This window comes from Sphaeramia orbicularis, chromosome 1 (genome assembly GCF_902148855.1).
Source record: "Sphaeramia orbicularis chromosome 1, fSphaOr1.1, whole genome shotgun sequence".
NCBI classification, from domain to species: domain Eukaryota; kingdom Metazoa; phylum Chordata; class Actinopteri; order Kurtiformes; family Apogonidae; genus Sphaeramia; species Sphaeramia orbicularis.
In genome coordinates, this window is record NC_043957.1 from 49185224 (window position 1) to 49210768 (window position 25545).

Here is a 25545-nt window from a genome sequence, read left to right on the forward strand (position 1 = left end):
CTGTGTACTCTGCTGGTCTAGCTGGTTTTCAATTTAGGTGAGATACTATACAGAAGAAATGCACAGTATCAGTATACACCCTCTTATACAGCAGGTAGGACAATTATCTCTGTAATACAAAGCTCTCCCACTGAACACACAAGTTATAATAGGGGTTATAGAAACACTCTCTTTTCATTTATTTGCCATAAAACATTTAATCTAATCTAAACATGATTATTTTCTATATAATGTTTAGTGAAAAAAGATAAAGTAATATAACTCCATCTCACTTTATTCAACTTGGGCAGATGTGTCTGTTGTCACATGTCCAAAAATTACAAGTGCAAATGCATCCAGTGATAGGAAAGGTGTTCATATGTACATCAGTCTTTCCCTGCGCTAAAAGGAAATAGTGTCTACAAAGTCTGTTAAGTCCATTCTGATAGAACAGCAGCTGAAGTTTTACTACACAGGGTTTGACTGGTGCTCTTTATGCAACTACAATGACAGATATACATACATGTGAGTGGGAAAACATTCATCTGCATTGACGAGAAGTCTTCACAAATGACAGTCTGAGGCTACGCTTACACCAGTGGTTTCCAATCTTTTTTGGCTCATGACCCCATTTTAACATCACACATTTCTGGTGACCCCACCCATTTAAAACAGAGACTTTTTTTTTGTTGCTAAAATAAATTTGTTTTTGATCATGTAATAGTTTGTTATACTGGGTTGCAAATAAATGGTAATTTTAGACGACATTTAGGCTATATAATGTACAGGGTGGGGAAACAAAATTTACAATATTTTGAGGCAGGGATTGAAAGACAGTGTATGACCAATTAGTTTATTGAAAGTCATGAGAATTTATTTGCTACAAGAAAATTGACATCATAGAAAATGTTTTTATTCTATGTGTCCTCCTTCTTTCTCAATAACTGCCTTCACACGCTTCCTGAAACTTGCGCAAGTGTTCCTCAAATATTCGGGTGACAGCTTCTCCCATTCTTCTTTAATAGTATCTTCCAGACTTTCTCGTAATAGTTTTGCTCACAGTCATTCTCTTCTTTCCATTATAAATAGTCTTTATGGACACTCCAACTATTTCTGAAATCTCCTTTGGTGTGACGAGTGCATTCTGCAAATCACACACTCTTTGATGTTTGCTTTCGTGATTACTCATATGGGCAAAATTTTCTGAAAAGGTATGGATAATGGTGTTAGGTATGATTATAACATCAATATATGTTTGGTTTCAAAACAACTGACGTAGTGCCTGCTGAGAAAAAACGACTAAATGTTCATTGTAAATTTTGCTTCCCCACCCTGTATATTATTTTGGACGGAGACGAACATTTCTCTGAGTACGACATAATTGTTTGTCAGCAGCAGCGGTTGTAGTAAAAACTGAAAATATGTCCAGACTTCGAGCTGACTACCTAAAATGTTCAGTTGTTGGTTGTATTAACGAACACAAGTGGCTGAGCGGGATAGAGCGCATGGTCAACAACCTGGAGGGGGTGGGCTCATGAAGTGGCTCATGTGCATTTAAAGCAGGGGTCTCAAACTCATTTTCTTTCAGGGGCCACATTCAGCCCGATTTGATCTCAAGTGGGCTGGACCAGTAAAATAATAACATGATAACCTATAGATAATGACAACCCCAAATTTTTGTCTTTGTTTTAGTGCAAAAAAACCTATTAAATTATGAAAATACTTACTTTTATAAAATATTCTAACAAAAAAGATGTGAATAACCTGAAAAAAATTAAATCGCTTAAGAAAAATAAGTGCAATTTTAACAATACTCAACTTATCATTCCTACATGTGCATTATGGAACCGAACTACAACGACACTAAATACTTCTTAACAGGCAGAAAATTGTTAAAATTGTGCTTAATTTTCTTTAGACATTTCAGGTTGTTCATATTTGTTCAGTTTATTCACATTTTGTTGTTACAGGATCGTTTGTAAATGTAAATATTTTCACAATTTAATGTTATTCTTTGCAATAAAACAAACACAAAAATTAGAAGTTGTCATTATTTATAGACATAATGTAATATTTTTTTTTCACATCAAACCAAGAAGAAAATATATATTCGTTATTTTTTTGCAGGTTTTTATGCTATTATTTTACTGCAGATCATATTGGTCTGTATGTGGAACCTGAACTAAAATGAGTTCCACAGCCTTGACTGTGGAATTTTTGCAGTTTACAGATTCATCCCACGGGCCAGATTGGAACCTGTGGTGGGCTGCATTTAGCCCCCGGGCTGCATGTTTGAGACCCCTGATTTAAAGGGCCGGCGCTCAAAACCACCTTTCCGGCGTCATTCCTCAGAAATAGGGTTGAAGATGGACCTGTGGAGTTGAATTAATGAAGAATTCAGACCCAAACATAGCATTTACAGTTTATGTGGACCACAGGGAAATGTTTTAGAATGCATAATTCCATTTAAAAAAGCTACATATCACTTATTTAAATATATTAAAACACAGAGGTAAAGCAATGTGTTATTTTGGCTATTTATTGATTTAGGAAACTGTGTTTTTTGTTGGAACATAATATGATGATGAAGAGGCAAAAATAGTGATAGCAATAGCCAGGTTGTAATAATGGGTTTCTCTGGGAACAATTCAGCTGAAATAAATGCAATAAAGGAATAAAACAAAGGGTTATAAACACATTTATAGATAGCAACAAACTATAATATACATAATAGTAATGTCATAGTAATATAATTTATTTACAGTTTATGTAGACCACAGGGAAATGTTTTAAAATGCACAATTCCATTAAAAACAATTAAAAAAAATAGGACCAATGGCCCTGTAGCTTACCGGCCAAATTAAAAGCTTTGGGAAATGCATCCAGATGCCATTTATTGTCACCTAGTTATGTGTACTTATTCTATTACAGAAATAGCCCATGTTTTAGTCATATTCCAATCAGATCTGTAAAAAACTCAAATTCCAACTTGATATCATTGATACTGATTTATTGGATCAATCCACTTCCTATCTCTTATAATGGGAAAATTTTTCAAAGTGGCACCAAATCCAGAATCAGATCCAGATCAAAATAATTTCAATACCTTGTGTTGACATCATCATACAGAAGCTGTATACCAAGTCTGAAGTCTATCAGAACTGGAGTTTCAGAGAAAAAGACGATTGAAATTTTTTCCCCATAAGAGCCCATGTTAAATTTTCCGTAAGTTCCCGCTGGACATTATGTTTTGGTCATCTCCCCATCAGGGCTGGACTGTAGAAATTTACACTGGATATCATTTATATTTACTGAGTTACTGCATGGATCCACTTCCTATCTCTTATAATGGGGATATTTTTTAAAGTCGCACCAAATCCAGAATCAGATCCGGATCCAAATAATTTCACTAACTTTTGTTGACATCATCATAAAGAAGCTGTATACCAAGTTTGAAGTCAATCAGAATTGTAGTTTCGGAGAAGAGGATTGAAATTTTTGTAATGGACGACAGACAACGACGACCATTTAAAGAGCATGACAGTATTAACTATATTACTTGAAGACCACATGGGTTACTGACAGAAACTGGTGGCACATTTCAGCGTACATTTTTTAAAAGCCAGTGCACACAAAGGGTTTTTACAAGAGTACCAAAACAAAAAACAAACAAATTTTACAGCATGCAATGTCCAACCTGAGTGAATATTTACCTCATCTATCAGAAACCTAAGCTCCACTGTGTGCATTCTATTTCACTTCATCTCAATTACCATCATTTGTGCGCTCCTAGAACCGTTATTACAATAATTATAACTGTCATGATTTGATTGTTCTGAGGTTAAATGGCAGAGATGAAGTTCAGAATTACTGCTTTTTCTCGTTTGGTGAAATGAGCAGCTCCACTGTTGTTTAATTGGTTTGCATGTCAATACGGTGGCTTCTGCAAAGTTTGAGAATACAGAGGAGTACTGTTCACATCTGAGTGTAGGTTCTCATTTGCCCAGGTCATCATTCTTCTTCGTAGTTCTTCTCGGTTCATCTCAAAAGAGCTAAACCAATCCAGTTGAACCAAGAGCAACTACAAAGAACTATTGTTCACAGCTGTTTTATCTGTTACTAAGAAAAAAAAAAAAAAAAAAAAAATCTATAGTTTGTTCACTTTCTGGACAGATTAAAAGTTGAAACTGTTGAAAAGGTTTCAAAGTTGGATAAACTGACAAAAGGAGGACGGAAAAAGTAGAAGAAAGTATGTGGTCACTGTGGCTTTGTTAACGGAAAGAGGAAGATTTACAGAGCAGGGCCAGCACAAGTACAATAGTACTACATTTTCAAAGGTCTGAATTTAACAACCCGTGGGTGGGTAAAGTTCATCAGAAGACTTCAAAGTAACAGTTCATTGGCCGTCGGGCGCTTGTCTCAGTGGGAACCTTCACAGTGGAAAACACCTAACGGCCACAAAAAAGGCACAAATCACCGGTGGCATTTCCCATCACAGGGGTTTTGTAAGTTTAACTGAAAACTCAAAATGCACAGCAGGAACATTGGATAAACTAGTTCTGATTTTATTCTGGATTTTCCCAACAGATTTTTGCCTTAACCCATAAGGACCCAGTGTGACATTTGTGGCAGCTCCAAAATGAATTTTTCTCTATATTTAACCGTCCATTTATTGTAATATTATCTTCTGTATTTTGTGGGGGTTTTTTTCAGTAAAAATCAGGTATTTTCCAACATTTAATTTACTGATCATGTACATGTTCATAAAATCTCATAGTATAGTTGAGGAGTATTATATCAATAATAGAGAAAACTGAAGAAAAGGTGACTTTTTCAGCAAAATCTATCATTAACTGAACATAAACCCAGTGTTTCCATCCATTGTCATTGATCCAACTCCATGGGTTTTACTGATGAATCAAAGCTGTAGAAGATGATGGTGTTTCCACGGTAACTATGGAGCCTCTGAACGTCCAAATGGGTCATATCTGATGACCATGAAAAGATGATTAACTGTATTTTACACCATTTATTGACATAGATTAGAGGATCAACAGGGATTAAACAGTTTATATCAGTAGATGATTTTGGTAGATGGTGGATGTTTGGGTTTTTATGGGTTCAGAGTCTTTTAGGACTGTAAAACAACCGGTGCAAGGGAGTGGTCAGATAAAAGTAATTACCAGAATCCACCACAGACAACAAGAATGCTACCGAGTCTAGCGAGTCTAGCAGTGGAAGTGTAGATGGGATTCTTGACCTATATAAAGCTGGACGCGAGAGCTAAATATAGCTCTGGCTAGTTCTCACCGAGGACAGATGTTAGGACACCGGACTGTACTAATGGGGAATGCCAGCTTTTAAAATGATGCCTTCGCTCCTGATTTTCCACTAGAGATGAATGACATGATCATGTGACTCAAATGTAATTGCACAATTTGCAATTGGGGGACTGACTCCATCAATAAGGCTACACTGCAGGGACTGTTCATAGAGCTGGACACAATTGTCAGGGGACTTTATACTGAGCGCACACTCTCGGCTTGTCTCGACCAATTGCAGTACATTCCCTCAGTAAAAATGCCCTGGTTCTTACACCTCTTGATGAAAGAGACTTTCATAGGAAAAGTATATTTAGAATGATCTGAACACCAATTGAAAAACTCATATCGAAGTTTTTAGAAAACCTTTACGCAGTTAGTTACATATGCATCTGAAAATAGCTATAGTCACTTAAAGTTCTGATATAGAAGATATACAGTCGCAATAATAAAAAAAAAAAAATAGACCATCAAAAGTCATCAAAAACAATGGTTATGCAATCAACTACTAACTCCTGTGTGTATCATGTGACTAACACAGACAGAAAAGAAAACATGGAATGTTTTTGTCAGTACAATGCCATAGATATTGATGTAAGAACTGAAGTGATTTTGGTTATTATCAAGAAAACATGAAAAATGGATGAATATCAGTATATTACTATTCTAGTCATAGCACCTTTGTATTGGTTGTATCACCACTGCGCAACCATTCTGCCAAGAATAAAAAAAAAATACACAAATAGACACTAAACTATGCAGGGTAGAACACAAAAACCCCAAACTTCATAAACCCATCAAAAATATCTCCAATTTCACGTACCAAATTATAACTGATGTTAAAATGCAGTATAACTTCTTAATACTTATTAAGAAAATTATTTTAACTGGTCAACCAAGTTCATTTCATGAAAAACTCAAGTACTCTCATCAAATTCACTCATACAACACTCAACTTCCCTGTAACTTCAATTTAGTTATCAATCACCCCAACACAAATTTTATTTAATTTTATTTAATTTATTTATTGTTATTATTATTATTATTTTTTTTTTAACAAATGTCTGTCTTTTTAGATCTACTCAACTTTGGAATGAATTGCCTAAAAAGCTGAAGAACTTGTCAACTTTATGCACTTAAAAAAAAAACCTATGAAATCCCATTTTAACTCAACTTAATGTTTTGTAGATTTATGGTCAAATGAATTGTATGACCCTTTTTATATTCCTTATGTAAAGTTTCTGTATGAAATTCAATCTGTAATTGTATTGGGTTTTTTTGCAATGTAAATGTAATGTATCTGAATTTTAGTCTTTTCATTCTGGACCCCAGAAGACTAGCAACCACCACGGTGGGAGCTAATGGGAATCCGATTAAACAAATAAATAAACAAAAAAAAAAAAATTCATGGAAAACCACATTAAACTCATTATTTTTCAATGCAAAGTATTTTTATTACATCATATAACAATAACAAGGGGATTTTTAATAAAATTTCAGTTTACTCTTCAAGATATCTGATCAGTCTCTGCAGGATGTAAATAAATGCCATGTCCAAAATGTGCTGTTACATTCGTTAATAAAAACAATACTGGCTATGTTGGGGACGAATGCATTCTTGCAAAACATTTGTGAGTTTTAATGCATCCTATTTGTTCCGGCTCCAACACACATACACTGTACTGTTGCATGAGGAGAACTGTCTTCACACTACATTTACTTTTATGTTAGCGCTTAACCAGTGTCACAAACTGTCAGGGATAAGCTGTTTTCACTGAAGTAGCAAGGTGGAACAAATATCCAGAAGGGTACTTTCTCTTGAGGACAGTCACAACAGTCCATACAAAGCTTCAAGTTGGTGTTTCATAGCATTTTAAGTACTGAAGAGGTGGAAGTCTAGAAACTGTGACAGACCTATAGCTGAGGAAAATTGCTATCGCTTGTTGGTTTTAATAAAGTTCAAGACTGCAGAGCACCTGTGTATAACGGTGGGATGTGGTTTCAACGAGAACTGTCTTATTCCACTGACTGCTGTATTAAAAACAGGTAAAAAAAAAAAAAAAAAAAAAATATATATATATATATATATATATATATATATATATATATATATATATATATATAATAAGCTGCTGCACCATCTATGATGGGCACAAATACTAACATATCATAAAATCTAAAAGATTACATTTATATGTACAGAAATACATAAAATAGAACTTAAAACTTTAAAGGTTCAGTGTGTGGTGTCCTCCACTGTCTTGTTTTGGTTCAGGCCAAAAATATTAAATTTACTGTCATGGATGAGGACAGAAATGACAAAATACTCACATTTAAGACATTTCAGGTTGTTCAGATTTGTTCAGGTTATTCACATTTTTTGTGAAAGGATAGTTTGTAAATGTAAATATTTTCATATTATTTTACTTTTACACTAAAACAAAGAGGAAAAATTTGGGCTTGTCATTATTTATAGGTTATTATGATAGTATTTTACTGACTGATCCACTCCAGATTGAAATGGGCTGAATGTGGAACCTGAACTAAAATGATGGTCAATATCTTCAATGTAAGTTTGGCTTTTCACAAATTTATCCCAGGGGTCAGATTGGACCCTTTGGTTTTGTTCTGTATGTTTGACACATCGTATATACTGAACCTCAAAGTTGTACAATGATATGACTGATGATGATGAATGTCTTCTTTGTCAGTGTCAATGAAACGCATGTTCTGTCGCTCACATATAATCCCTTCACTGATCTTCAGTGTTAAATTACTGTTCTTTAAAGGTCCATGTACTCATGTCCTTGTGAGTACACCTTGCTGATGATGACAACAGCTGGCGTGCATTCACTGTTGCACCAGTGCAATGCTAAGTGCAGATCAATGACAATTGAATGAACGTGGATGGAACCAATGAGACAGGGCAGTTGCTGTGGTGATGGAGCACATATCGTGAACCTTGATGATGACCTTTGGCACTGCTCACTCAATGAAGACTATATTACCAGCATGTTCATGGTAGAAACTCAGGTTAAGCTAGTACACAAAACTACTACAGATAAAGACCCTAAAAATGATCATGTCACATGATTCTTAAGAACTGAAGAGAAAATTGCATAATCTGTTTCAAGTATAAGGATTCAGAGAGAAAGCAATAAAGGAGGTGCCCCCACAGAGCCACGAAGGATTCATAATTATTTTTCTACAAATTGTTAGAGCTGACAAAACAGACTCCTTTCATCCCGATCAAACACTGAGTTTTTGCCGTGTAATTGCATTTGAAAAAGGAAAAAAGAAGTCAAACACTATATAGACTGACACTGACAAGCAGCCATTTACAGGAAAATGGCTCTTGTCATTTGAATTGTGTTCATGATTTTTTTTAGTCACAGACAAAGGCAAAATATTGGCTTGAAGAGAAAATGTTAATGTGTACCACCCTTTACTATAAACGTATACCATGGTACAAATCACAATACTAGGATCATGATATGATATATCACAGTGTATCCTGATACTGTTAAGAAGGTGATATTTTTCTTTGTTTTGTTTCTTTTTTTAAAAGATTATTTCCTAGAAAAATTGAATTAACACCAGAAATATGTACAAATACTAAACACATTAATTTGATCAGAACTGTATCTAGTACTATATCACAAAACATTCTGTGTTAAAGTGCAGAATTTGAATCAATAAAGTTTTAACATCTGGCTTTAGTAGTACAAAACACACACACACACACACACACACACACACACACAAATTAAATATTATGTCTACAGACATTACAGTTTATTATCCTGCTCAAATGTTCATATTCTATTTGTTCTGAAAAGAATGCATAGTGGATAGTCCCCAGCATATCTTGCGTCTATACATGTGCCAAGTTTGAAGTAAATTAAAACAAAACTGATGTTTATATAGACACTTGAATTTCGCCATTTATAAATATGGGGGGAAAAAAGATTTCAAAAATTCAATTAAAAATGTGAACTTTGACCCACTTTTCCCAAAATGTAATCAGATCTATTCTGGGTCACTGGCAATCTATAAACCCAATTTGGTATGAATTCAACCAATAGTTTTGCTGCTAGAGTGTTAACAAACAAACAAACAAACAAACAAACCTAATCAAAAACAATATCCCTTGCCATTCCTTGGGGGGAGGTTTAAAATTCGAAATTCTCTAATTCCAGCCTGTTAAATATAGGTATTTTCTCATTTCTTTGCTCATCCATGTCAGTACGTCCAGACGTTTAATGGAAACAATATAAAATCCAAGTGTTTAAAGTATGTAAAGAGAAATGACATCAGAAGTACAGTTTTACTCTTTTTCCTCTCACCAGTTTTGAAACATTATCATTACCATTCCTCTATGTCTCTTGGAACATATGATTATTCTGAAGCTACTTTTAATTCATCAGTAAAGTCATCTTGTTTTTATATGAAAATAAAGAGATAAAATTAATGAAAAATGATATCACAATTACAGCTCATTTCAAAAAGTATCTAGAGTGGTGTTTCCAGTCACTGCCTGGTAAATTTCAGTATGAAACATTGCAATAAAAAGCTTAGAGGGTTATGAATTTCTTTTTTTTTTTTAACATAAAACATAATTTTAAGCATATGTGCAAAAACGACTGAAGTACCTGAACAACTACCAACAACAATGCATCTTGAAGTAGAGTGGACTGTGCAGTTTAATACTTCAATTTTAATAAGCCTTGGATATTGTAGCAGAAATGTACTCAAAATTCATGTCCAACAGTCCTTCACATTCATGAGAAGGAAAACACACTTCATGCAGGAAATCAGCAGCAGTTAAATATAAAGATTTGGTTGTTTCCACTGAACTGCTAAGGTTTTTAGATTTTTGCCTGATGCAATATTTCAAAAGATGCTAAAACTTAAAAATATAAAAGCATCTCCATTATAAACATAACCATTGACCCAGTATTGATACATGTAGTGTGCTTCATGTTTTTATTCCTGCTTATATTAGACTGAATGGTCCTATAATGAAATGTGGACACTATTCTGACATGTCTTCCACCTTTTGCCTAACATTATGCTTTTCTTCCCCTAATTTTTCCTCATCTCAGGCAAAGTATGCAATGATTCCTCAAGAAGAAAAATAATTTTTGTAAAACAGCACATTGTGTCTTGATAAACAATATCATTTAGTCTTGTTTAAAAAAGCAAATGAAATCTAATTATAAAATATGTTTTTCACCATCCAACAGTCCCTAAATATAAGATGTTCCACTGTGAATGATAAAAAGCGTCATAAATCATAAATCAATTCACAAAATACATGTAGCTGCCAACTATTATTTTATGGCTGTTTTAACTCTTAAATTTTTAACTCTTAGATCATGAAAATAATTTAAAGGGGTCAAATTTTGCTAAACCCACTTTTATTAGTCTTTGGTTCATTTATTTGTGTATTTGGACCCTAATAGTTCAAGTTTGAATTTGAACCCTCCAGGTGCTGCAAAGCTATCTTTATATTTGTTTTGACAAAAATCGAGTAGATTTCTACAACCCGTTTTAATTCCTGCTAAATTTGTTACGTCTATAACTTGTTACATCACGACATTTGCACAAATAAGGTCAAGACTTCCAACGAACATTTCTCTGAGTACGACAAAATTATTTTAACAGCAGCAGCGGTTGTAGTCCATACTGGAAATATGTCAAAACTTCGATTACCTAAAATGTTCAGTTGTTGGTTGTATTAATAAACACAAAAGACTGAACGGGACAAAGCACACAGTAAACAACCTGGAAGGGGTGGAGCATGAAGTGGTGCATTTAAAGGGCCAGCGCTCAGAACGACCCTTCTGGTGTCATTACTCAGAAATAGGGTTGAAGATGGACCTGTGGAGTTGAATTAATGAAGAATTCAGACCCAAGCAGAGCATTTACAGTTTATGTAGAGCACAGGGACATGTTATAAAATGCATAATTCCATTTGAAGAAGCAAAATACCATTCCTTTAAAGGCATCAGGGCTTAACACATGTAAATTAGACCATATGCCTGTGGAAGTTATCACTTGAGTGTCGTTACTGTAGCATTAGTGGACACATATGCAATAGTCACAGGATATGCATCAGTCCAACACATCATGTTACAACTAATTTTCTGCTGAATGCAATTTTCAAATTAATCTACTAGTATACTACTAGCCGGGCTGCATGACTTTGGCCAAAAATAAATTCCAGATTTTTTCCTCTAAAAACTCAAGTTTCGATTTTTGGGTAAAACTACAAAAGACAACAAAAGTAAGCATGTCGTTTTGTGAGCAGCCTGCTATGCAAGGCACTGCTCCCTACCTCAAATCCGTGATGGCATCACATGATGGGCCCACAGAAGTGACACCAAAATGATGAAACTCAAGAACATGTACTTATTGACTGCTATAGAGCGCAAGCTGTTTGGACTTTTTTTTAAAAACATTGGCCTGAGCTGCCCTATAAACTACCGCTCAGTCATGTACGGTCTTCTAGAGGAAATAACACCAACAAACAAACAAAGACTCTTCCAGTTAATCATCTGCATTGTGTCAGTCAAGCTTTGGAAAACAAGATGCATAACGATCATTCACCAGAACTTCACAGACAGCAATACAGTGATCAAACAGATACTGACTGAATTATGTAGAAGAACTTTGGACAAACAGCAGACACTACCATGGAACTTCTAAGTCTGTCTTCACATTAAAAAAAAAAAAAAATGTACGCATATTTCAAGAATGTGTGCCTTGTTATTGTATATATATGGGTTGATGTAATTTTAGATTTTTTTAGGTGTGAGTATATACAAATGTTTTCTTTCTCCTTTTTTGTGAACATGGGTAATGTGCAGTTTTGTATGTGGATGTATGTACGGGTGGCTAAATGTGTATGTTGAGTATAGAGGCGTATGTTTGTGCTTGTATTCTCTTGTAAAACTCAAAGAATATCTAAAAAAAAAAAAAAAAAAGAAGAAGAAGTGACACCAATGTCAGTCAGTGACAGGCATGCGTGGACCACGTGCGGTTAGATTTAAATATGGGGGATCCGTACGTGGAAGAGACTGACCCAGGACACGCTGGAGGGATTATATCCCTGGAGCTGGTGGATGTGTGGTGGATCTGGGCAGAGGGCTGTCTGGGCTCCTCTGCTGAGGCTGCTGCCCCCGCAACCCGGATCGGAAGAAGACGGTACAGTATGGATCCGTGCAGAACATGCAGTTGTATTTGAATTGGGGGATCTGTGCTTGAAACCACGGCTTACATAGGTATCACTACTGCAGACCCATCACAGATTTAACGTCTGTGGTTATTACACGGACTGCTGCGAAAGACCACTGTCACAGATAGGAGGAGGAGCCTACGGTAGCCCACAGGCACAGGAGAGATGAAACTAATTTGACGATTTCCCTTTTTTAAAAATCGTCCTCATTAAAAAAATCTGATTTCGATTTAAAATCAATTAATCGCACAGCCCTAACTACTAGCCTGCGTAATAAAACAATTAGGGCTGGGCAAGTTAACACGTTATTACCGCGTTAACGCATTCATTAAACAACGCAGAGAATTTTTTTTATCTCACGGTAACGCCGTTTTATTATTGTTCTGCCTTTCAAGCAAGTATTAGCTGATTTATACATATGGACTCTTATTTTGAAACTCATGCTTTTATTTTGGTGGTCCACACGCCGGTGCTGTGTGTACTGAGAGGAGAAAAGAGCGAACTTTACAAGTAATGCTGAATCAAACTTTGTGTAACTCCTGCAGTTCAACGCCTGTACGTGCCAATCATTCTGTTGTTCGCTAAATAATTTCGCATGCAAACGTGCCGTTAGAAACATGTTTATGACGTTATTTTGGATGTGTTTATTACAATGTGTTATTAGCATGTTTAAGCTAATTCGTTTATGCTAGCAGTCGCAGATGGGTTGTTAATTATTTACGCAGGCTCATGCTAAGTTTATGTAAATTCACTGGTTGTGTTTAGGTATAATATGCCAGTCTTTGAACTAACCTTTACTCATTTATGATGTGAATGTTGTATTAGCAATCATTTTATCTCGATGCTAACTTGAATGGGAAAATCCATAGACACGCTAACGATTAGCATTTACACCTTAATTTAAGATTTACAACGTCTTTTTATCCAACAACAAAGGTTCACATCAGAGATATTTGATACTATTCATTCTTACAACAACTGAACATAAAATACTCACAGGCAAACGTTTTTGGGGCCATACAAACAGAGTGAAAGAAACGTGTCTGTTAGTTCGTTCTTATGTCCGAACTGACTACGGGAGCACCGCAAGGACAAAACATACGTTAGTGCAACTTATTCTGACCACTTCAGGGCCCCTTTTGCTTGCTTTGAACAACTGAACATCACATATTATTGGGCTTATTAGTATTAGTACTTATTAGTGGGCTTAAGACTCCTGTCAATCACTCACAACAGTAAATAACACTGGTGGGGACATAAACATGTGTAAAAGTAGTGTTTTTTTACATGGACATTTTCATTTTAAAGGTCTTCAGATGGTGGGGTTGAGAAGGACACAGTTGTTTGGAAGCACTGACACGTGCAATTATTTTTATCACTGGAGTACTTCCAGTCTGAAATATCACTGAAAGACAATACACGCTGTTGATGCCGGCACCCCCCGCCCCCCCCCCACAACAACTATGCAATTAATCGTGATTAATTGCAGAAATCCACGTGATTAATCGCGATTAAAAAATGTAATGGCTGCCCAGCACTAAAAACAATATTTACTCCACTTTTCTTGGATACACTGAGAATGCTGCAACTGAGCAAACCACCAATTACAATCGTTCTTAATCAGTTGCTAATTAATTTTTTCCAAAGGATGTGTTCGAGTCATTGGAATGCCTTTTTGTGTTGTTTTACCTAGAAAATAACACAGTAGTTTCACCACACAGATACATACAAATGGCACAAGATAAATATGAAATAAAAAAAAAAAAGACAGAAAGACAAACAAGGAAGAAGCAGAGGCACAATTCCTTGCTCCATGTGGCATGTGATTGTTTCTTGCTGCATCATTACTAAACTGTTAACTGGAAAGCTGCAACAGGATTGTGTCAGGTTGATCTATGTTAAGGTCCTTGGAGACCTAATAGAACTGAGCTGTAAGACATTGCAGATTTCATTAAAGACCTCAGGGGAGGAAGCGTTAACAAGCCTTTATCTGTGTCCTGGTACTGATTTCATTAACGCTGTGAAGTGGATTCTGCATGCGAACGACACAGAGTGCACGTATGTATGCACGTGTGTACAAGTGTGTCCACAGTGCAGGAAAGCAGATGGAGTGTGAGAGCTTCTGTGGGGATTGCACTGGCTTGTCGACAAGGGTAGGCAGTAAATGATAGGTGTTCTGTGCTCCGGTGACTCAGTGGTGAGGGAATTGAATGGGGATGTGGTGGGAAGGCCGTGGATCTGCAGGGAGTTTTTTAAGGTGGTAATACAATGTGAATACACCTGCGCGGCCACACTCTCCGTCACATACGCACACACATACACACACGGGAAGATAGATGGGAATAGGTGAGCGAGTGTCTGCAGACGAACAGGCAGGGATGTAGGTTAACACACTCAGCAGGACCCATAATCCATAGGGACTTTTGAGGGATAAAGGTAAAGAAACAAAGACAGAGAATAGAGATGGAGACAGCAGCAGAGTTGGGACTAGGTTTCTCAGGAATGCTAATGAGCTGGAAGCAGATGAAGCGTTTTCTTGGCATTTACCTCTTCAATACCAGTAAAGTTGTGCTCCTCCGTTTCCAAACTTCCTGTACTCAGGCAGTAGTATTCCCTTTTGTAAGATAATGTATTAGCATAAAATTCTTACCCACCTCTTTAAAATTGCAGTGCTTGATAGTTGTTGTTTTTTTTTTGTTTTTGTTTTTTTTTAATCTTCTTGGGGCAAAGACTCCATAATTACCTTTCAGCGTATCATAATTCAACTGATTTGACAGAAAGAAAACAATATTCTACGCCCTTCTCTGGACTAGTGTGAAGAAAATCTATCCCATAATGAGAGGTTTTGACCAATCACATGTGTTTTCAGATGACCAGGGGGTTAAATATGTGACTAACGGATCTGTTCCTTTTTTCACAGCAGGCATTTCAGTGTCTTTGAACTTCGGATTTGTTGCTGGCTGTTATTGTCTTAGTTTTCTGTGCTCAAAAATACACTATGTGGACAAAAATATTGGGACACATTCTAATAGGGGTCTGGGCTACAAAACACTGATGACAAATATTATAATATAGTTTCATAAGAAAAATCTCCCATTAAACTTTAACCCTTCACCCCATGACTGAATCACGACATTTTCAACAAATCGTAGCGTCGGAAGTCGGTCACGTAGACCAGTGTGGACAATTGCATTTGAAAGTACGAATTACGAAGTACGATTAGTTGAGATCCGGTTGTTGTTCATTAGACGCTTTTGGTAGGTTCTAACCACTTTACACTGGGAATGAACGACAAGATCTGGAGATGCTCTGACCCACTGATTTGACCAACACAATTTCTCCTTTGTCAAAGTTTCTAAGATCCCTACTCTTGCCCATTCTGCTGTTTTTTTTACATATTAACTTCGAGGGTTAAACGTTCACTTGACTAGTGATGGAGATATGCATCATAAGTTAGTGTCTGAGTTAATATGATAATAATAAGATAAGATAATAAGATAAATATGTTGTAATTGTTGAATTGTTGAGTCTGTTTGTATGACTGTACTGCCGTGATCATATTGTTGTGTATAATTCAATTACTGCATTATGTATTTGATGTGGTTGAATGCTAAAATTAGAAAAAATGTATTGTTTGATTCTTGTATTAAGTTAGTGATAAAGATGTAAAAGCACTTGAGGGGTAGGATTAAATAAGTTTATACTTCTTCCTACTCCTTTTCGACCGTGCAAAATTCAGACTTGCATGTTCTTGAAGATAGATTCTGTTCATTTAAATGTTATTAGGCATTTGTCTTATTTTGCCTCATTTTGTTTTATTTTGTTTCTTTGCGTGTTTGAAATAAATAATAAAAATAAATAATAAAAAGAGTTCAGCCAAAACATATCTAGATCTAATTTTTTTTTTTTTTTTTTGACTTTACTCAGGTTTTTATCCAGTAAAGATTTTCCTCTGTTTTCCCATCTGTCTGTCTGTCTGTCTCTCTCTCTCTCTCCAGTCTAACATCACTTATGTTTTTCCATCCATTTCAGTCAAATTCCATTTTGTTGTGTTGGTGCAAACAGCAGAACAAATGAGCATCACTGTTCATTAAGAAAACTGGTTATGTACAGGCACAAGACAGAGTTTATGTTCTTGCCAAACATGATGTATTATTCAGCCTCTGAGAAGAAACCCCTCACCACAATTACACATTAGTATTTTCAGATAACCATAGATCTGTATAATCTCAGCATAAATTTTCATTCAAGTATATTCCTTCCATTTTCCCTGTCCTCATTGAAAGGGATTTTTTAGGTTTAGGCAATAAAAAGTTCCTTGAGGAGAGATTATTATTATTTTTTAAATCACATCTTGGCAGATTCTCTCTTTATTAAACAAACCCTGGTATCTTTCCCTATCCTTCCAGAGCCTGAATCTGAACATAAGTTTATTGATACTGTTGTTTCTGGGAGACATAATTATTATTATTATAGACTTGTTATATTCCCTCAAACAGCATGAGTAACTGAAACACTGTAACACTGATATATACATGTATATTATTACTCCACACCCCCCCCACACCCCCCACCCCAAAGAGGAGGCAAGGGGTACATTTTTAGGTTTGGTTTGTTTCTTTGTTTGTTTGTTAACACTCTCACAGCAAAACCATTAGTTGAATTCACACCAAATTTGGTTCATAAATCACCAGTGACCCAGAATAGATCTCATTAGATTTTGGGAACAGTAAGTCAAACTTCAAATTTTTATGAATATTTAAAAAATTTTTTTTTCCTCATTAACTTATAATAGGCGAAATTTGAAATGTCTGTAGCAGCAAAACTATTGGTTGAATTCATACCAAATTGGATTTATAGACTGCAAGTGATCTGGAATACATGTGATTACATTTTGAGAAAAGTAGGTCAAAGTTCACATTTTTAATGAATTTTCTAAATGTTTTTTTCTTCTCCCATTTACTTAAAACGGGCAAAATTTCAAATGTCTACAAAAATGGCAATTTTGTCTCAATTTACTTCAAACTTGGCACATATATAGAGGCAACTGATATGCTGACATCACCACATGCATACACATGAAGACATCAGCTGGATCCATGGCAAAATAAGCTACAATACACACAAGGGGCGGGTGTTTATTGTGCCTGGTATCATTTGTTTCAGATGAGTTGGGATGATATGATATTTAAAGAACTGCACACTGGCAAGATTTAATTCTCAAGAATGGGTTGTTGACCTGCACTCATTTTAAACGGCAATAAATTAAAGGATCTATGCTTGTTGTTGGCAAAAAAAAAAAAAAAAAGTCTATTTCCAACCTGCTCGTGTACAGACATTTTTCACAAGGTATGCAAATTCAAGCAGAGAAACTGTAGGTCTGTGGAATTTTGCAGGAGAAACTATAACCAACAGATACATCTTAAAAACACAGCTCTCACTAGATACGCCAAGGATAAACTGAAATCTGCCACTTCAAAAGGAATAATCAGAGCTGCTTATTAGAATATGTGTGTGGAAATATCACAGGAAATAAAAGTTGTGCCTGTGAATGCTTTAAGTTATGCAGATCAAGTTATCTACAAAGAGCCTTCAGGTTCTAAACACACTCTCAGAGAATGGAAGTATCACAATAGGCTGGTCAATAGTCAGCACAAATTTGAAAAAAGGAAAAGTCAGTACAATCTAAAAGGATTAGACATCTTCAAAAACCAAGATTCAGGACGGGGATGAGGTACACAGGTTGTATCTGTGTGAAAGAAATCAACTTATGGAATAATTCAAATGATGAAACAAAGGCAATTAAATCAAATAACACATTTAAAAAGACAAATCAAAACTAAAATGCTGAGTATGACGAAATGGACAGAGTTTATTTTTGATATGTACTGTATATTATATTATATTATTATTATATTATGTATATTATGTATATGTATATTAAGCACTTTGTGACTCTGTCTGTGAAAAGTGCTCTATAAATAAAATTTACTTTACTTACTTTACTTTATATTACTGCTAAGAAATGGACAGTTTATTGTGATGTGTGTATTATTGTTATGAAACAGATAGTTCATTTTTGTTTTTAATATGTGTATTATTGTCATGAAATGGACAGAGTTTATATTTGTTTTTAATATGTGTATTATTGTTATGAAATGGATAGAGTTTATTTCTGTTTTTAATATGTGTATTAAGAGTCTATATTTGTTTTTAATATGTGTATTATTGTTATGAAATCGACAGAGTTTATATTTGTTTTAAATATGTGTATTATTGTTATGAAATGGAAAGAATTTATTTTTGTTTAATATGTGTATTATTGTTATGAAATATACAGTTTATTTTTGTTTAATAGGTGTATTATTGTCATGAAATGGACAGAGTTTATATTTGTTTTTAATATGTGTATTATTGTTATGAAATGGACAGAGTTTATTTCTGTTTTTAATATGTGTATTAAGAGTTTATATTTGTTTTTAATGTGTATTATTGTCATGAAATGGACAGAGTTTATTTTTGTTTTTAATATGTGTATTATTGTCATGAAATGGACAGAGTTTATTTTTGTTTTTAATATGTGTATTATTGTCATGAAATGGACAGAGTTTATTTTTGTTTTTAATATGTGTATTATTGTTATGAAATGAACAGAGGTTATTTTTTTAAAGATGTGTATTATTGTCATGAAACGGACAGAGTTTATATTTGTTTTTAATATGTGTATTATTGTCATGAAATGGACAAAGTTTATATTTGTTTTAAATGTGTATTATTGTTATGAAATGAACAGAGCTTATTTTTTTAAGATGCATATTATTGTTATGAAATGGACAGAGTTTATTTTTGTTTTTAATATGTATATTATTGTCATGAAATGGACAGAGTTTATTTTTGTTTTTAATATGTGTATTATTGTCATGAAATGGAAAGAGTTTATTTTTGTTTTTAATATGTGTATTATTGTTATCAAATGTACAGTTTTTTTTGTTTTTAATGTGTGTATTGTTATCAAATGTACAGAGTTTTTTTTTTTTTTTGTTGTTGTTTTTTTGTTTAATATGTGTATTATTCTTATGAAACCTTACAGAACTAATCTTGAGACAGACCAGGGCTTGTACGCTTGAGTTTGATAATTTTGCAACTCTGCACATGAATGAATAAATAAAATCCCATACAGCGGCTGCACAGCATCAAACACCACAATCCACAAACATCTGACTGGCACTATAATGTCTTGGGACCCTCAGCAGTATCCTCATGGACTTATTATAAGCCACCACCAGTTTGTGCATGGATGTTTTTGTAGCTGTGTCACAAGTGCGCACTATACAGAGGAGAGAAGAGGGTTCTGAAAGTGCAGTTATTTGTGAGTTTTTCAGTTTAAACAGCATATGTTGGTCAAGATGTGTGGCGGTGTTTGGGTGTCCACGCCGCACAGAAGTGGGAGGGGTCACAGACACAGAGCACAGTGAGGATGGCGAGTGAGAGCGAGAGACATTTGTGCAATACACTACACACTGTAAAGCTGAAAAAATGGAATTTGCATGCATTTTAATATTGACAGTTCAAGAGCGGAGTGTAGACGGTGCGCAGTAAAAATTACATACCGAGCAGGTTCCATAAACAACCTGCACAGGCTTATGGGAACTGTTCATCCATCAGTGCAATTAGAAAATACAAGCAAGGGAGGCTGCTGTTAATGAAGGTGCCAGTGTGTTGACTACAACTGCTGCTGCTCCTTTGTTTTTGGATTTCAGAATTTATTTTTGTAGTGTGTAGTGTGTTTTCAAGTGTACAGGGTGTCCCATAAGTCTCCATACATAGGAGACACAATACATTCCATACATATATGGTTCTAACATGTATTTCTTTATATTACTTCTTTAAAGTTCTTCAGCAGTGGAGGACACGCATTGAAATGTGTTCCTGACAAAATGGCAGTCATATAGAGCATATTATATAAATAAAAATGGTTTATGTCAAGAAACGTTTATTTTTCCTATGTATGGAGACTTATGGGACACCCTGTATAAATAAATCCATATACATCATAAACATTTCATTTGTCTTTTTACATTAAATACATCATTTTACACATAATTTGGTATAGGGATGGGAACTGATAAGAATTTAACGATTCCGAGTCCATTATCAGTTTTGCTTATCGATCCAATACCTTATCGATTCTCATTGGGTTAAGGAATAAAAGAGTACGAACGGGTTTGTTTGCATTAACTGGTGAATGAATGAATGCGTATGAATGTTTGGTGGTGGTCGGAGGGGCCGTAGGTGTGAATTGGCAGCCACGCTTCTGTCAGCCTGCCACAGCTGTGGCTACAGATGTAGTTTACCACCACCAGAGGGGGAGTGTGAGAGCGAATGATGTAAAGCGCTTTGAGTGTCCAAAAAAGCGCTTTAGAAATGTAATCCATTATTATTTTATTATTACACTGGTCAACAACAAATTTATTGTTTAAGTTTTTTGAGCTGATTTAGGATAATTTTGGTGTGCTGAATCCAAAAATCAGATTAATTTTGCTCAATCAGGTCAACTTTCTGAACTATGCTACATATTGGCTTTTTAACATTTTTGCTTATATTTATGGGCATTTTCACATCATATGATACAAAATTCTTTCATATTTCTTGCAATAAACGAGTTCTGAAGATTTTACTTTTGCCAATTTATGATTAATGGTTTTTTTTTAATATTACAGGTGAATGAAATGGCTTCGACTAGAAGATCTTGCAAAAATAAGCCTGACGTATTCTGTTACATCTGCGGTGAATACACCATTGTACCTAACAGGAATCCTGTTAGAAAATGATTTTTTTTCTCTTAAAACCTATTTTGGGTGAGAACTATATAAAAAAATCAACTGATAAAGTCACAAAAATGTAATCAATTTTGTGAGAAGATCAAATTTTTCAGAATCAAATTAGCAAAAAAAACCTGACCTGATTGAGAAAAACAGATGTCATTTTTGGATTTAGCGGTGCAAAATGGTCCTAATTCAGTTGAAAAAACCTAGACAACTTGCAAAAAACATTTTTTTGTAACCCAGTGTTATTATATTTCCATCTCTGCACAGAAAATATAACACATACAGTATGCACAAATAATAATAACAGATGACGCCGGGCCCGGTTCCAGATAGTTATGTATGAAGTGGCAATTAGGAATGTTAAGGGGGCACATGCTGGTGACAGAAGCGGCGACGGGGTGGGGGGGGGTCACACCATACGACCATACAAAGTGAAAGTGAAACATAAGACGCTTTACTAATTCCTCTATCTCTCCTGCTGTTGTGCACCTCCTTTTCCTTTTCCCTACCTTCAAAAACTTTTATTTCAGGGGGCAGGATGTCCATGATGGCATGATGCCCTGGTTTTTGCTCTGCTGCTAGATTCACAAGTATCAAACACATGACAATGAACTGCATACTGTGTGGAGAAATGTTTTAGCATATTGGCATTAGCATGTCTCCTTTGAAGAAATGGAAGTTTTGCAAGTGTCACAAGTGGCCCTGGTGTCATCATTTTTTGCATGAAATATAGCCATACTTTGGAGCGTTTCTGCCTAGACACCATGTTGGCTACGTTCTGATTAAAACAGTGCAGCGTACGTGTGACGTCATCATGCATGTGCGACGAAGGTGGAAGTTATCAGCAGAATCGTTAAGCAGGCAGGCAAACGATTTCAAGGAATTGAGCTACTGGGAATGATTCCCATCCCTAATTTGTTAAAAAAAAAAAAAAAAAAAAAAATTAAGCAACAAAAAAAAAAAAAAAAAAATCTGGGGAACCACTTGGGAGCCAAAAGAATGGGCTTTTTTTTTGTTTTTGTTTTTTTAACAAAGGCACAATAAAGCCTCACTGGTAACATGTGATGGTCAAAAACCTTCCTTTAATATGACACCCATCTATGTTGGGTGGATGGGATTTCACAGGGAATCACAGATGTAAAATAAAAACTGGATTCCAGGTGTGAAAAATGATTTCTGACTTCTGTGTTACTGTTATATTATGCACCTGTCACTGCCCTTGTGGAGTAGCCCTTACCCTCCCCCTCCCACCTTCCTACTCGGACCGCTTTATCCTCGAGAGGGTCAGTCAGTGCTAAAACTGTTCCGTGAACTGATGTCACAGATTTGGAAATCTATTTTTTGGGTGTAAAAAGTGATAATAAAAAGTCATTTATGACCTTTTTTTCTGCTGTAGGTGTCCTGTCAGCAGTTTTCCAGATGTCTCTTTTATCATTGTGGTCTTTTTGGGCTGCGGTGGATTTGGTCGTTGCAGCACCTGAACGGCCACTGATGCAACTGATGTCGAGTCTGACATGGTTTGGTATTCAGGCCTTATTATCCGTCCATGGTGAGAACTCACTTTGTTCACTCACTTCACACAGCCGTATGCTGTTTAATAGATATCAAACTGGAGCAACACAAAAAGTGTATTATTCCATTCCTGGCAAATGTAGTTATGCTCACCTCAACAGAAACTAATATGGAGTGTAATATTAACTCTGCACTATGGAGGTGAGAGAGAGTAAAATATAGACAGAACTGCACAGTAGAGCAGTATGATTAGAGCAAATACTTTTTCTTTGTGGATACCTGATGTTTTCAAAAATAAATTATTAGCTTGTGTACTGAAAAGTGTGTTGTAAAAGCAAAAACATGAGTCATACGGTGAACTAAGGAGTTGACTTAGTATAAGCCATGGATCCTACTGTAGCTACTGTGGTGTCAAAAAATCAGTATTTTAATTAAAAGTATTCAATTTGTAATCAAAAGTATTTAACCTGTATTCATTTGCATGCCAGAAGTAATTCTTAGTGTAATGTGTGGATTGTACCAGAGTAGCTGACTTTTTTCCTGGGAAACCCTCGAAAGAACGAACACGAGAAGCCATCGAAAGAACACGTGAAATGGTGGAAAGTTACAAAATGGGGCGGGCAGAAAGAGCATGTGAGCTCATGGAAAGTTTCAGTGAACGTGGTGTACAAGAGAAGTACACGTGAGGAAAAATTTTGGACATTTTGGGAAATAATTTACATTTTCTGGGAAAAAGTTTAATATTAATACATGATAAATTAATTCTAGGAATCAACTGCATATGTATATTCTCTGACCAATCCTGATAGACACCAAGAAAATCATACCCTATCGGAGACAAGCTAAAAAAGGGGGTTTCCGACGTGTCTAGATTAATGTTCAAAATATGATAAAAAATGGGTATGGTTTGTAGCTAAACCCAACCTACTTCTGATAGCATAAAAATGGTCTCCCGGGGTGAAAAAGTCAGTTGCTTCTGCAGATGTCAACTCAGTGTTTATTTTATGCATGAATAAACACTTCATGCAGCTCCAATTCTGCTCGATCTCCGACTTTGACTTGACTCTGTGTGCATTTACTTGACGAAGCTCCACTACGTAGATGGGAGTACAGAGACGTAAATTCAACATGCCAGAGTACAGTATGGAAGAGCGTCAAAGGGACCAAAGATGTCTCCCACCTGCGGCCATAAATTTTTCACGACACTACAAATGGGAATTGATAACAATTTAACGATTCTGATTCCATTATCGATTTTCCTTATAGATTCGATTCCTTATCGCTTGTCATTGGGTGAGGGAATAAAAGAGTACAAATGGGTTTGTTTGCATTAAGTGTCTCTGATATTTCCATCTCTGCACAGAAAATATAACATATACAGTATGCACAAATAATAATAATAACAGATGACACCGGGCCTGGTTTGAGGGAGGGGGGGGTCACACTATACGACCGTACAAAGTGAAAGTGAAGCTTAAGACTTTTCAAAAAATTTAAACTTCTATTAGTTTTTGATGTGAATGTTTACCTGACCTGTGTCCTCATGTACAAATATGTTCACTTAACTCATTTTCTTCCCAAAGTTTTCCAGAACTTCTTTATCTTGTCTCCTGTTTTTCATAATTATCCTACACAATACTCAAGCCAATTTTATCTGCCGTACTGCCGAACTTCTGTCAGTCAGTATTCTCTAAAATATCGTGGACCACATCTTTGGAATAATCTACGACCTGAACTTCAATCAACATATTTTTTTATCATTATTTAAAAAGCATCCGAAAAGGACTCTAATTCATGAAAAAATGTAAGGCTGTATATCATTTGATTTGTATTTGATGATTTGTAATTTGATTTGTATTTTTATTGTTTTTACTTTAGTTTATTATTTCACTTGTATCGTATTTTTGATTTTTTTTTTCCTGTGTATTGTTTATTTCTGGGGAGGTATTCACAAAAAACTTTTTTGGCTTCTCTCCTCTCCTGCACAATGATGTTACTTGTTTGAATGTTGTTGTTGTTGTTTTTTAAATTTTTCTCTTGCTGTTTAACCCTTTCATACATGAATTATGAGAACCTTAGTCAATACCCCCCCCCCCCCCCCCAAGTGTTTTTATTCCTCTTTCGGCATGAAAAAAACAATGCAATTGAGTTTTTTTTTTTAATAAACCTGTTTTTATGAAGGTAGATTTGTTTCTGTATTGCTTAACCCTTTCACGCATGAATTATCAGAACCTTAGTCGAGATTTATTTCCTGAATATTTTTATTCCTCTTTAGGCATGAAAAAAACAATGTGATTTAAAAATTTTTATGACCCTATTTTTTAAGGAGTAACAAAAATGTTCACTCAACTGGATGCCACGCTTTAAAGAAACCATCATCAGAAAGTAGTAGTAGTAGTAATTGTAATTCATTCATCCATTTAACAAAACATGATATATCCATACATACAATTTGGATTTCTATATTAAACATGGGTGAAAAGCCGTAGGCTGAAACAACAGCTTATTTATGCCTATTTACAAGAAGGAAAACTGCCGAAACAAAACAAGATAACAAGATGGCACTGTTTTAAACAATAATGTAATAAAACAAATAATATAATCTAAGCAAAATCTTAGATTCATACTAATAATTGGCTAACTTTATCCTAATATTTTATATTTA

At 35.2% G+C, this 25545-nt stretch overlaps 1 protein-coding gene and 1 long non-coding RNA gene across 5 annotated transcripts in view; both read right to left on the bottom strand.

The window, feature by feature from the left end:
- The window catches only part of inpp4b (inositol polyphosphate-4-phosphatase type II B), a 306898-nt gene that overhangs the window by 141818 nt on the left and 139535 nt on the right, over positions 1–25545 (bottom strand). The window lies entirely within an intron of this gene.
- Positions 5559–16058, bottom strand: LOC115423593 (uncharacterized). Its single transcript, XR_003935987.1, has 3 exons — positions 15810–16058; positions 7955–7959; positions 5559–5570 (listed from the first exon to the last, which is right to left on the bottom strand). It is a non-coding gene; the product is annotated as an uncharacterized LOC115423593 (long non-coding RNA).